Source organism: Ictidomys tridecemlineatus, unplaced genomic scaffold, assembly GCF_052094955.1.
Source record: "Ictidomys tridecemlineatus isolate mIctTri1 unplaced genomic scaffold, mIctTri1.hap1 Scaffold_61, whole genome shotgun sequence".
NCBI lineage: Eukaryota > Metazoa > Chordata > Mammalia > Rodentia > Sciuridae > Ictidomys > Ictidomys tridecemlineatus.
The window spans coordinates 34,169-48,906 of NW_027524175.1; the positions used below are offsets into that span (position 1 = coordinate 34,169).

At 40.0% G+C, this 14,738-nt stretch overlaps 1 pseudogene across 1 annotated transcript in view; it reads left to right on the plus strand.

The window, feature by feature from the left end:
* Positions 1 to 14,738, plus strand: part of LOC144374199 (transport and Golgi organization protein 1 homolog) — a 130,894-nt pseudogene that overhangs the window by 10,954 nt on the left and 105,202 nt on the right. The window contains exons 8-12 of the transcript XR_013433664.1: positions 861 to 997; positions 4,307 to 4,419; positions 7,484 to 7,590; positions 8,090 to 8,204; positions 9,021 to 9,052. The product of XR_013433664.1 is annotated as a transport and Golgi organization protein 1 homolog (transcript). The remainder of the gene's footprint in view (positions 1 to 860; positions 998 to 4,306; positions 4,420 to 7,483; positions 7,591 to 8,089; positions 8,205 to 9,020; positions 9,053 to 14,738) is intronic.

Below are 14,738 nucleotides of genomic sequence, written 5' to 3' on the forward strand. Positions count from 1 at the left end.
AAGATTTTTATCAATCAATCAGTAGTTTTTATATTGTCTCTTAGTATATAACTCTGTTAAATGCAGATTTCTAAATTGTGCTATTTTTTAAAATTGGCTGTGTACACATATATAAATAAGTATTTTAAAAATTATTTTTATGGATATTTAAAACAGAACTAGCTTTAGAATGATTAAATACTGAAAATTTGAAAAAGTCACTATTTAGTGGCGGAACTTGTAAGTAAAATTATAACATTTCATGTTATGAAATTACTTATCAACAGATTTGGCATTTAACAAAAATTATATAGTTAGCTTTTGGCTTTTAATTTCAAAAGCATTTTTGCTTTTTTATGTTTCTCCACTTTAAACATTTTGAACCAATGACTATTTCTTACCTTGAAATACTTAGTGTATTGTCAAAATTATTCACCTCTGTATCTTTCTGTTCAGATCAAATAATTCCAATCCTTTTTTCTTTTCTTTTCTGTCCTGCTTCTTGTTTTTCATCCTAAAAAGTGATTTTTTTTCTTATAATTTGTGACCAAGAAAAAACAAAAGAAAAGATGTATAGAATTATTTGTTGAAAAGGAATCAGTGTAACCAAATCAACCAAATTCCCATGTTGTTATTGGGTGAAAATAATATTTTATTATGGGATCTTGCTTGCAGAGTACATGTACAATTCTTATTTACCCTACACAGTAATTTATATACATTATGTACATGGAAATAACATCTATACAAATTATACATAGCTTTCTTAATTAAAAGTCACAGCCTATTGCTTGGAGAATGTTTTCTATAGTAGGCAACAGAAAGTAGTTCATTGAGCAATTAACAAAGGTAAATTGTCACTAATTGTAAATGTTTATCAGCCTAGAGAAGCTAAGACTGAAAGAAGACAGAAAATTGAAAAGAAAGATCCAAAAACAAGAAGCAAAAAAATTAGCACAAGAAAGAATGAAAGAGGACTTAAGAGAAAGTAATCCACCCAAAAACGAAGAACAGAAAGGTATGCAGAAGTCCAAACATGATAAGAATAGTATGCATTTGCTTAAACGTACAAATACAGAATTATAAGGCTCATATTATTATTTAATTGAAGTATAGATTTCAGTTAGTATTTTCATACTATCACTAAAATATAGAATTCAGTTAAAAGCGGCGCTCCCAGGGTCCTCCGGGGCTCACAGGAAAGGCTGTGCACACCCAGCGCACGGGGCGGAGCCTCTTGCAGCCAGATGGAGGGCGAAGTGCCGGGCTTCTTAGTAGCCTTCCAGGCGAAGGGCCAACCGGAGGCGATGAGGACGAGGGTGCAGGAGCAGGACTTACAGCAGTGCGGCCTGACAGGTAAGTGGGCTGCAGGAGAAGGGCCGCCCAGACACGCCACGTGGTGCACACCAACTTTTCGGGAGCGGGGTCTCCAAGGAGGTTTTCCCCGTGGGCGCCGGGGCTTCCCCTCCACCGGTAGGGGGTGGGTGGAGCTCGGCCTGGGGCACTTCCGGGTAGGGGGGGGGTTGGCGAGGAAATGTGCCTGGTGGGGCCCTAAACCCCGGTCCAGGCGCTCTGGCTGTGAGGGTGGCGCTGCGGTCCGACTTGGAAGACGCACCGCCCCTTTGACTCTCCTGAAGGAGCCTGCGCGCCCCGCAGGTGGCTGGCCGCTGGGTGGTTGTCCTCCCCGCACGTTCGGACCAGGGACGCTCGCGCCTTCCTGCGCGGTCAGTCCGGGTCCCGTCCTGCCCTGGGGAGACACCGCAGTGACCCTCGCAGGCCTCCCCGGCCCGTTCCTCACGGGAGCCTGGGACGGTCGCGGCGCCCGTGGGAGGCGGAGTCGCCGTCAGTCGTCTCACGGAAGCTCTGGTGGGGGGGGGGGGGCTGTGCGGCTCGGTGGAGAGGGCTCGGCCCGCCCCTGACTGTGGGGTCCCACCCGCGGTTCAGTGGCTCCCGCGGTTCAGTGGCTCTCGGGAAACGAGGTGCCGCCGGCTTCCCGCAGAGGGTGGTGGGCGGGTGGAGAGGGGCCTGTGTGCGCGCGCGGCTGGTCCGCCACAGTGACCCGGAGAGACTGCAGGGGACTGCGGAGGTGGCGGGTCGCCGGGGAAGCCTTGGGAAGAGCAGTCGGGGTGTAAACTACCAGGCAGTGCAGGGAAGAGGGGGAACACTGGACCCAAGGGTAGCGACTGGTCATCCTGTTTGTTAAAGTAAATGGATATTTTGGGAAACTGTTTGTGAGCTAAGATTTTTCTTTTCCTGATTCCAGCAGTGTTCTTTGTAAAACATTTGGGGAAATAGCCTATGCCTTTGGTGGGTTCCTGGATTCCTGGTCCTGGAGGTAGATACCACCGTCATGAGCCAGTTCTGTGATGGTTATCCAGCAGTTGTACCAGGAAGCTAAGCCGGGGGCTGCTTTTCCAGCCCTTCCTACAAAAAATTTTATGGTGACCTAATTCCCTATATTAAATCCTTTTCTGTCTAACTTCTTTTTGGATAATTTTTTTTTTTACTTTTGCAGTCATCTTCTAAGTATTAAATATTGTTATCTTTGTATAGTTTCATATCATTTTAATTAAACATGTTATTATATACTAATTACAGATTCACATGCAGTTTTAAAAAAAGAGATCCCATGGAACCTTCCTCAGTTTCCCCAGTGATAATATCTTGCAAAACTTCTGTAGAATATCATAGTCCAGACATTGACTGGAGTTTTAGAACAGAGGCCTGACTCTGGAGAGCCAACAGATCATTTAGAACAAGAGGAAGCTTCAAACTGCAAGGCATCCTGATCTCACAAGAGGGGAAGGTTAATCATGGCAAGGTCTTTTGGGCGCGGGTACCTGGACTGCCTCATTATAGTCACCTCCTCCTAATCACATCTGGTAAAGGGTGAGTGATTAGATTGGGTAATCCAGGGTAACTCAGTATCGTCTCCCCACCTCCAGGCCCTCAACCTTAGTCAGGGCTGTGGAGTCCTTTTTGCCAAATAAGGTAACATTCACTGATTCTGAGGTCTGTGCATGAACTCTTTTGAGGGTCACTCTTTATCCACCACTTTAACCTTTTACTTTTTTAAATATATATCTTTATTTTTACTTATTATTTTATGAGGATCGAACCCAGGACCTCATATGTGTGACGCAAGTGCTCTTTCCACTGAGCTACATCCCCATCCCATCAACCTTTTACTTTTATTTTATAGAGATAATTATAAATATATATATAACATAAATATTTATAGTGTCTTGCCATCCTTGTTCAGTTTTAAACACCCTTTATGTAGCAGCATCTCCATTCTTAACCCTGCTTCTCTGTTGGCGCACAGTGTAGTCCTGTTTTCATTTTGTCCTTTAGCAGGAGCAGTCCACATCCCAGTTGTACTAGGTTGTGGGGAGGCCAAATAAGGTGCTGGAGACAGCATGGGAGACATGGTTTATCTGGGAAAGCTTCTAACAGATCAGTGACGGTTCCAGGAAGAGTTCCGTGGCAACAGACTGAACAGATAGCATCTGGGTCCCTGAAGGTGCTTCTCCAAGCAGTACCTCTCTTGCTCCTGGTGTTTTGCCTGGTGGCTCTGGCCAAACAAGTGATATGTATCCTTTCCACAGAGCCCTCAGTTCTCTGCCCAGCCCCATTAAGGGAGGAGGCTTACATGTTAGACTGAGGAAGCAGTGACATCAGCATTAGTTTGTGTGTATGACCAGCATACATGCAAGAAAGTAGCTTTTTACAGATAACACTAACTTGCCCTAGTGCCCAGTGTGCATAGAGAAAGCCAGTGTCCCTCAAGATGATATGTATCTGGACTTTCCAGCCTAGGCTTGATCTCATTGGTCCCTTAATTTTGCTAGGTTTTTGTAAACAGAAAGGGAGCATTCAGGATCATGATGTTTTACTGTCCCCCTTTTCTTTAAGGGACAATATAGCAGGAATGGCAGATTTAGATGAGTGCCATTAAGCAAGCATATGAACAGTCCATGTGTTGTTTGTCACATCACTTCCAGGAATACTTATTTCCAGAAAAGGACAGTGGCTTGAGACTGGGTATTATAGAACAAATCCCAGGCTGAGTTTCTCATTGATCAAGAAGATTATATAACAGTGACTGGCTATTTCAGGGCTTTGAATGGTAACCCAAGTCTGCCCAAAAAGAAATTTGGAAATCAACTAATGTTTGTATACATAGAATGTCCCAATAAAAGATAGAGCCAATAAAGTTTGACATTAAGGGAATGTAAGCCATGTTCTTCATTCAAAGCCTTAGAGCTTAGCCCACATATGTGCTGAAATGTCTGCTCTCTGGTTTTGCTCTATTTTTTATTTCTAGGAGTTCATTTATGCCCTTATCAACTGAAGGGAGTCAACTGGCTAGCCCAGGGATTCCACTGTCAAAATGGCTGCATCCTGGGAGATGAGATGGGCCTTGGTAAGACCTGCCAGGTATGTTACTTTGAAGAAGCACTGTTTACCTACACCAAAACACCTCCTCACAACTCATTACCATATATATATATATAATATATATATATATATATATATATATATATATATATATATAATTTTTGGTACCCCAGATTGAACTCAGGTGCACTTAAAAACTTAATCATACATCCAGCCCTTTTTTGTATTTTATTTGAAGACAGTGTCTCACTTAGTTGCTTAGTGCCTCGCTAAATTGCTAAGGTTGGCTTTGAACTCATGATCCTCCTGCCTTAGCCTCTGGAGCCAATGGGATTATAGGTATGTGCCACCACACCTGGCTTAATACCATCTTTAAGTGCTGTTACATATGTGTGTGTGTGAGGGTGTATGTGTGTGTGTATGTATATATATATATACTAGAATGTGAAATGCTTAACTTTTAAGAGATCACAACCTTGGGATTGATTTTTCTAGTTGTAGGGGTAGTTATTAATTATGTCATTACCTTTATATGAGCATTGACATGTGTCTGTGAGAAAAGTTACTTGAGTTACAAGTGCAGTTAATGGGCCCAGGTTTAGGGCTTTTCTCTGTGTGAAGCATATATACTTGCCCAAGGACCAAATTGACTGTGCTCCTTAGTAATACTATATGAAGTTAACTGTATTATTTCTAATATTACTCTCTCTTTCTCAGTGGGGGTGGGTTGGGGTCGGGCTGCTGTCCATTTTTCTACAGTGATAGAGAAATATGGAGGAAGTACCCTATGTTTTCCAAAATAAAACTTAGACTCTCTGACCTTAAAAGGGGAGAATGAGATGTGGCCCCCTCGGGCATTGATCTAGTGATTAATGGTGGAGTGTTGAAATTGATGCTTCTGCGAGAATAATAAGCAATACTGCCCTGGGTTGACACATGGCCTTTGATTAATGGAAAATTCAGTCACAACACCTCTTGGGTTAATCACATAAGGATTACTTATCTGAAGGATACAAAAGATATCTTGGTATAATCATGATATACGTCAGAGGCAGCTTGATCAGAAATCAGGAAGATAAAAACTTTTCAATCCCAGGAAAGTTTGACCAGTGGTCACTGGAGAGAATGAGCAAGGGTCTCATCATCCTTTTAGAAGTTCAACTGTCCCCTCCAATGCTCACTATATATATAAACTTTAAGCTGGAGCAGCGGTGCACATAGGCTAGTCTGATCATATGTTGAAGCCTCCTTTACTTAGGCCAGATGTATCTCATCAATCTTGGCATTATTCAGAAACAATGCAACCACTTATATAAGGTCCCCTGAGATTCATCACTTCTCTCTCTTGGGCAAACAAATCTGTTCCTGGTATATTCCTGAACGAGAAATATGAAACTAAAATCAGTTTCCTAGAGGTATCCTCCCTATAATCTCCTTTGTCTCAGTCATTGAAATTGTCCTACTGACTTCACAGAGAGCCAGCAAATTCCACTTGTCCTTTGCCTTTCCACCTCTACTTTAAATTCTCTAAAAAATATACCAACTCCAAGTCTGTTTTGGTAAAAGAATGTTTAGAAATTTTGCATCTATATTATGAAGGATATTGTTTTGTGATATTCCTTTTTTATACTAATTTTGTCTGGTTTTAGTATTTGGGTAAAGCTGGCCTCATAGAATATATTGAAAAGTGTTCCTCTTCAATTTTCAGCAAGAGTTTATGTAAAATTGTTCTCATTTCCATTTTAGATGTTTGATAAAATTCACTAGTGACTCTAAATTTATTTGGTAGACACTTCTGATTTGTGGTAATAAAAGACAAACTTTCTCTAAATTGCTTCTTCAGGGAGCACTCAACAGAATGGTTTTAATCCAGTTAAGCCACTTATTAGAGGGATGCTCTGGGCACAATTTGGGCTGGGATAGTTAAATGAGAAAATCATTTCCTTTATAAGATTAATATGATTGTGTCAAAAAAAATGAACTGCCACTCTGTCATCACAGCACTCTAACCACAGCCATAAGCAGCAAGGTATGTTTTACATCATTGAAGTTACAGTGCACGCCTAGCCTATATGGTTTCTATTCATTAATGTAACATTGGCACTGTAGTTTTGCATTTTATTATATTCACAATCATTCAACTGGCATCGAGAATTTATAATTTGCTTAAACATCCTATTGATGAGGAATCATGAGTTCCCCCTTTTTGGGGTTACTTAAATTAATTTTGATGTGAACACCTTTGAGCCTATAGTTTTCTCAGGATTTTGAATTTGATCCTTAGGGCATATTTTTTCCTCAGAAATAGCACAGTATTTGGGGATGCAAGCTCTTCACGTGTTTTTGTTTGTTGAGAGCAACTTTAGAGACATAAGTGTACTCAAACATGTCCTGAAGTATGCACATTTGGCTTTGCAAAGTTTCATTTCATACTCCTACTTCTTGTGAGAATGATTTATTGTCTGTTTTCTGCATTTGAATATGTGTTGTAGATATATGCATGTACAACTATGGCATATGGATCTCTCTATACAGTATGATTATAATGCACCCATTATGAAAGACCAAAGGTTGTATCTGTTTTGTTCACATATAACTTGAGCTTAAAACTTGAGCCAGTAGAAGGCACCCTCTAAATGGTTATAGAAAGAGGGAGAAAGTTGGGGAAGAAGGAAAGCACTCTCATCAGAGCAGCCGAGCCAAGGGCCAAGGCTGTGATGTGCGGGTACTGTTTGCTGTCAGGTCTTAGCACTTCTGGCTTAATAGTTTCAAAGTACTCCTGCTGTTTTCCAACAGGTGTATTGGTTTCATTGATTTTTGTTCTTTCCTGATGTTTTTCCCTTTGGTTCAGTTACATAAATATTGAGCCTCATTGCTCGTTAACTCTTGAAGTAATTAAACACTATCAATTTCCTTAGCAAAGACACTGAGCTTACCTGATGTCGTTCTAAGAACGTACTAGTTTCCTAATATGTGGAAGATTGTATGGAATTTCTTTATAAAGCAAGTCATGTATAACAGTTTGTGTTCTCTGCCTATGGTTGTGGGAACTTTATGGTTGTGTCTCCTGGAAAGGTGATCAAAACTGCCTGCTTTGTTTCAGACGATTGCTCTCCTCATTTACTTGACGGGAAGGTTAAATGATGAAGGACCATTTCTGATTCTTAGTCCTCTGTCTGTTTTGGACAACTGGAAAGAAGAAATGGAAAGGTACAGAGTAGATGTAGCTGAACTTGTATTGTTTATGTTAAGATATTTTTCTAGATGATGAATAGAAGATCATAAAGCAAAATCTTGTCATATTCAATGATTTTATTCCAGAAAGGTTGAACTGAAACAGTGTAGGCAAGACACAAGATCTGATAGGGGAGGATCCAGTGGGTGTTACCCTTCTACAATTTAAAGGCTAGTACTTATTCTCAGTAAATTTTGCTGATGTAAAGGAGAAACTGTCCTTCTCACAGTAACATAGGAAGTAACTAAAGTGAGAAACATCATTGCATTTTTAGTTAGCACAAGACCCTCTTAGACTTGATCCTTCTCCCTGCTTAACACAGACCTTATCCTGGGGTTTAACCATTATTCTAGGTACAGTTCTGTGACCAGCACCTAATGAATGGCGTCTGCACACTGCAGTCCGCCCATGACATGCACACACCATCTCATGGCTGTGGCATTTGGGTTCATCTGATTCTTTCCTTGGATTTAGATTTGCTCCAGGTCTTTCTTGTGTAACATATGCAGGGGACGAGGAGGAAAGAGCCCATCTTCAGCAAGACCTAAAACAGAAGTCACGTTTTCATGTGCTGCTGACTACTGATGAAGTATTCATTCGTTTCTCCTAACCTGGGACCTTAGAAGTTGTAGAACCCACTGAATTATATTGACTTTTTTTTTTTGAGAGCACACATTTTTCTAGGAGGACATCCACCTTCATCACATTGTCAAAGAGGGACTGTGACCAAACGAAGTGCAGGATCACTGTGCTTCAAGGTAGCTAGACATATTTCCCTCTCTACTGGTGGATTAAGTGGAAAGCTTCCCAGAAAGTGGCACTTTAGCCCTCTTTGTTGATGAACAGGAGGAGTCAGGTAGCAGGGCAGAGGGTTTCATGTACAGAGGCATCATGTCTGATAACCGGGGGATAGGAATGCAGTATGCCTAGTTTCAGTCTTGTTTTAAATCCTTATCTAAGTAAGTCCTCCCCCCAGCTCTTCTTGGCTACTTAATATCCAACTTGTCTTGTTTTGAAGTCTCTACTTAACCATAACTTGTATCTGTTTGTGTGATAGTGCTACTTAGAAATTGTGCTTAGTTTTTAACTTAGTAAACAAGTTAAAGGCTTAGATCCTGTGGTTTAAGAGTTAACAAGAAATAATCAGAATTTATCAATACCAGTCTTTATTTTTTTAATTCTTTTTTTTTTATTTTGGTACCAAGGAATGAACCTAAGGGTACTTAACCACTGAGCCAATCCTCAGCCCTTTTTGTTTTTGAAGACAAAGTCTCAGTAAGTTGCTAAGGCTGGCTTTGAGCCTGCCACCTTCCTGCCTGAGTCTACAGAAGCTGCTGGGATTCAGGTGTGGGCCACCATGCCCAGCAATACCAGTCTTTTTAATGTGTCTTCCTTAATTTTTCAGATTTGCTTGAAAGATGCACCGTTTCTAAAATCGTGAGTATACTGTACCTTGTCAGAAACTGTGCTGAATGTGTGGAAGTCTTGTCTTTTCTTACATTTTTTTGATACTTGGCCTCTTTCCTGATATGTCTGGTCTGTCTTTGGGTCCTGTGGATGTATAGGCAGGCATGGTGGGAATTCTATGATCTAACCTCTACTCATTAGTTCTGTGTTATTGGGATGGTTTCTTAATTTCCATCAACTTCAGTGTCCTCATCTGTAAACTGGGGGTAGTTACCTTTTGTACTTTGGATGACTGTTGTGACAACTGAGATTAAATCTACATGGTTGATGTTTAGCAGATTACTAGAGATTTTTATTACTAGCAGATTTTTATCATTTTTTGGTTTTATTTTGGTACTGGGGATTGAACCCAGGAGTACTCTACCACTGAGCAACATCTCCAGTCCTTTTTATTTATTAAATTTTTAAATTTTGAGACAGGGTCTTTCTGAGTTGCCAAGGAAGGCCTTGAATTTGTAATCCTCATGCGTCAGCTCCCAGAGTCTCCAGGATTACAGGTGGGCCACTGCATCCAGCCTGGAAACTGGATTCTTTACACTGTAACTTGCACAGACACGTTCTCAGGACTGCTGCTTGAGATTTCACTGTAGTATAGGAGCCTTTTCCTGGCAATTACCAAGCAGCAGTCAGTGCTGTAGAACTGACTATTTGGAAAAGAAGCTTGAAGTATACTTGTAATTTGTCCATTTAACTATGTCTTGTTACTGGGGATTGAACTCAGGGGCATTTACCACTGAGCTGCATGCCCAGCCCTTTTCATTGTTTATTTTGAGATAGTCTCACTAAGTCGTTGGGACGGGACTCAAATTTGCAATCCTCCAGCATCCCAAGTAGTTGTCATTGTAGGTGTGCCCCGTTGTACCCTGTGTGCATCTTTCATACTCAGAAGGTTTTGTTCTCAAAGGGCCTTATCAATATTTTAAATATTTTTTCCTCATCCAGATTGTTGTGAATGAGTTTCTGTTTTACTCTTACTTTGATGACTGGGCCCAAGATTTTATGATTCCCTCCGGTATTTTGTTTTACTTAATTTACATTTAAATGAGCATATGATGTGTTCCCTCTTTTTCTTTCTTTTTACTTTATTTCATTTTATGTCGTGTCACGTTATTTCATGTCATTTCATTTTATGGTTCTGGGCATTGAGCTGAGAGCCTCCCAACTGCTCTTCCACTCAGTCCTTCCCCCAGCTCTTCTTGGCTACTTAATATCCAACTTGTCTTGTTTTGAAGTCTCTCCATGGAAAGGGAGAGTTACTGGTAATAACCAGGAAAGTAAATTATAGAGCTGCCCCATGGTCTGTACAATAGAGGGATGAGGAGTACAAAGATATCCATGAAACATGGTACTATCTGGCAGGTCTCAGAAGGTAATAAGATTGGGACATAAATGTTCTTGGGTACTTTATGTAAATTGTCCCATTTTGGTTTCATGAAAATCCTAGTAGGCAGAGATTATTATTCATTTTACAAATGAGGAAATTAAGAGATTAAGAATCCAAGTAAGGCAGAGCAGACATTCAAACCCAGCACTTGGTGCTTTGGGCCTCTTTTTTTTAATGTTTATTTTTTTAGTTGTAGTTGGACACAATACCTTTATTTTATTTATTTAGTTTTATGTAGTGCTGAGGATCAAAACGAGGGCCTCGAACATGCTAGGCAAGTGCTCTACTGATGAGCCACAGCCCCAGGGCCTGGACCGTGTTTTTAAGAGAGTGTCTCTAAGTAGGTAGAAGCATTGAAATGTCACCTTATTCAGTAGAAACACATTTTTACATTTCAGTCTGTTCTGAATGCATTTCTGGGTGGATTTAAGAGCCTTAGTAATAAAGAGACATTTATAATATTGACTCATATCAAGAATCCCAACAACATAGTTGTTTCTTTTAGTATGTTTGTTAATGTTATATTTCTCCATTGCTATATTTTACATTCTGAAAATAGGCAATGTGATAAAATCTGCACTCAAGAGGTTTATGAAGGCCATTTAAAGTTGTATGTTATCGCCATGAAATATTGAAATCTTTTGGACAACAGACAGTAGACTTGTAAAATCTTGGATCGAGAAGATCAGGAGTTCCCTTGTTGGACTCTCCATTCTTGTGTTGGAATTCCCTCTACTTTCGTTTCCGGGAAACAATCTTTAATTTCCTTTGATGAGTGATTCAATCCACTTTCACTCATTGAACCAAAATCCACTTCACTTAGCCTTTTGCGTTAAATAAGCATTTTTAGATGTTTGTGTATATACATATCTGTGTCTAGTCCTTCCAAAGGAATAAAACCTAGTCTGTTTTGAGTGGAACTATACTATGAATGCTCACCACCTATGTCATAACTACTATCCAACCTCATGGGGACCCTGTCTCCTTATAATCCTAAATATATCCCCTGCTTATTCTGCCCAGTGCTCTCCTTGGACTTCCTGCCCTCTCTTTGGATCCCCAGTTCAGTCTTCTCCTACTCCACTCTCATTAGCTGAGTGTCTATCTCTGGCTCTCTTCCTCTCAATTTTCTCATTTTTTCTTCCTCTGAGGAGGAAGGCTTCCTTTTTTTTGTTGTTGTTTTTCTGCAAATATTTATTGAATCATGGTCCAGATGAGGCCATAGGGATAGAGAAGATTAAGACATTGACCTTGACTTTCAGGGGTGTGTAGTCTTGTAGCAGATGCGGACAAACAGAAACAAAGGCAAAAGGGTGGCATGTGCTCACCAGTAGGTAGAGTGCCAGTGTATTTATTAACCTGCCCACCGCCTATACTGTGAGCCTCTGTGATCAGATTTCCCACATTTAATTCCTTCCCTCCAAAATTCCTCTTACAGTGCTTGTGGGACACAAGAACTGTGTAAACATATTTATTAAATGGTTTAAATAAGAGGGAAAAATGGGAGATGCTTAAAAAAGAGTTGAGTAAAAGTGAGGAAGAAGATGATATTATTAACAGCTAGTACTTATTGAGATTTACTGCTATAGTTTGGATCCTATATATCTCGCAAAGGCTCATATGTTAAAGTCTTGGTCCCCAGCATGAAACTGGTGAGAGTGTGTGGAACCTTTGAAAGGTGAGCCCTCATGGGATGTCTTCTGGTCATTCATTGAGGATGTGTCCTTGTAATGGGTAGCAGGGATCCAGCCTCTTCTTTGCTCTCTCTGTCCCAGCCTTGAGATAGCTGGCTTGCCCTGCCATGCCCTTCTGCCATGGTGTGCTTAACAGCAAGGGGTTCAGCTGATGGTGGACTGACCCTCCAAAATTGTGAGCCAGAGTAAAACTTTTTACTTTATAAACTCATTATCTCAGCTACTTGTCACAGTAGCAGAAAGCTGACCAACACATTCATTATGGGTTAATTATCTTTCTTTGTATTAGTTTTTTTATTTATGTATGACAGCAGAATGCATTGCAATACATATCACATATATAGAGCACGTTGTTTTCATATCTCTGGTTTTATACACAGTATATTCACACCATTCATGTCTTCATACATGTACTTAGGATAATAGTGTCCATCACATTCTATCATCACTTCTAAACCCATGCCCCCTCCCTTCCCCTCCCACCCCTCTGCCCTATCTAGAGTTTGTCTGTTCCTCCAATGCTCTCCCTCCCTACCCCACTAAGAATCAGCCTCCTTATATCAAAGAAAACATTCAGCATTTGGATTTTTGGGATTGGTTAACTTCACTTAGCATTATTCTCCAACTCCATCCATTTACCTGCAAATGCCATGATTTTATTCTTTTATTGCTGAGTAATATTTCATTGTGTATGTTTGCCACAGTTTTCAATCCATTCATCTACTGAAGGGCATCTAGGTTGGCTCCACAGTTTAGCTATTGTGAATTGTGCTGCTATAAACATTGATGTGGCTGTGTTCCTGTAGTATGCTGTTTTTAAGTCCTTTGAGTATAGACCGAGGTGTGGGATAGCTGGGTCAGATGGTAGTTCCATTCCCAGCTTTCCAAGGAATCTCCATACTGCTTTCCATATTGGCTACACCAATTGCAGTCCCACCAGCAGTGTATTTTCTCCCACATCCTCGCCAACACTTATTGTTGTTTGTGTCCATAATAGCTGCCATTCTGATTGGAGTGAGATGAAATCTTAAGAGTACTTTTGATTTTTATGTCTCTAATTGCTAGTGTTGATGAACATTTTTTTTTCATATATTTGTTGACTGATTGTATATCATCTTCTGAGAAGTGTCTGTTCAGGTCCTTGGCCCATTTATTGATAGGGTGGGTTGGTTGGTTGGTTGGTTATTTATTTATTTATCTATCTATCTATCTATCTATCTATCTATTTATTTATTTATTTTAGTGTTTAGCTTTTTGAGTTCTTTATATACCCTAAAGATGAGTGCTCTGTCTGATATATGAGGGGTAAAGATTTGCTCCCAAGATGTACACTCTCACAAATTGTTTCTTTTGCTGAGAAGAAACTTTTTAGTTTGAATCTGTCCCATTTATTGATTCTTGATTTTAATTCTGGCACCAAAGGAGTCTTATTAAGGAAGTTGGGGGATAATCCCACATGATGGAGATCAGGGCCTACTTTTTCTTCTATTAGATGCAGGGTCTCTGGTTTTATTCCCAGGTCCTTGATCCATTTTGACTCGAGTTTTGTGCATGGTGAGAGATAGGGGTTTAATTTCATTTTGCACGTGGATTTTCAGTTTTACCAGCACCATTTGTTGAAGAGTTTATCTTTTCTCCAGTGTGTGTTTTTGGTACCTTTGTCTAATATAAGATAATTGCAATTTTGTGGGTTAGTCTCTGTGCCCTCTATTCTGTACCATTGGTCTACCAGTCTGTTTTGGTGCCAATACCATGCTGTTTTTGTTACTATTGCTCTGTAGTATGGTTTAAGGTCTGGTATAGTGATGCCCCCTGCTTCACTCTTCCTGCTAAGGATTGCTTTAGCTATTCTGGGTCTCTTATCTTAGCAGATGAATTTCATGATTGCTTTTTCAGTTTTTATGAGGAATGCCATTGGGATTTTGATTGGAATTGCATTAAATCTGTAAACTGCTTTTGGTGGTATGGTCATTTTGATAAAACATTAATTCTGCCTAACCTAGAGCGAGGTAGATCTTTCCATCTTCTAAGGCCTTCTTTGATTTCTTTCTTTAGGGTTCTATAATTTTCTTTATACAGATCTTTTACCTCTTTCCTTAAGTGGATTCCCAAGTTTTTTGTGTGTGTTCTGGGGTTTTTGTTTTGTTTTTGGTTTTGTTTTTGTTTTATTTTTATTGTTGTTGTTTTGAGGTTATTGTGAACGAGATAGTTTTTCTCATTTCTTTCCAGAGGCTTTGACACTGATATACAGAAATGCTTTTGACTTATGATGTTGATTTTATATCCTGCTACATTCATTTATTTACTAGTTCTAGAAGTTATCTGGTGGAACTTTTAGGGTCTTCTAGGTGTAGAATCGTATCATCATCAAATAATGCCAATTTGAGTTCTTTTCCTATATGTATCCCTTTGATTTCTTTCGTCTAATTGTTGTGGCCAGTGTTTCATGTACTGTGTTAAGTAGAAGTGGTAAAAGAGGGCATCCCTGTCTTGTTCCAGTTTTTAGAGGGAATGCCTTCAATTTTTCTTCATTTAGAATGATGTTGGCCTGGGGCTTAGCGTAGAGAGTCTTTATGAT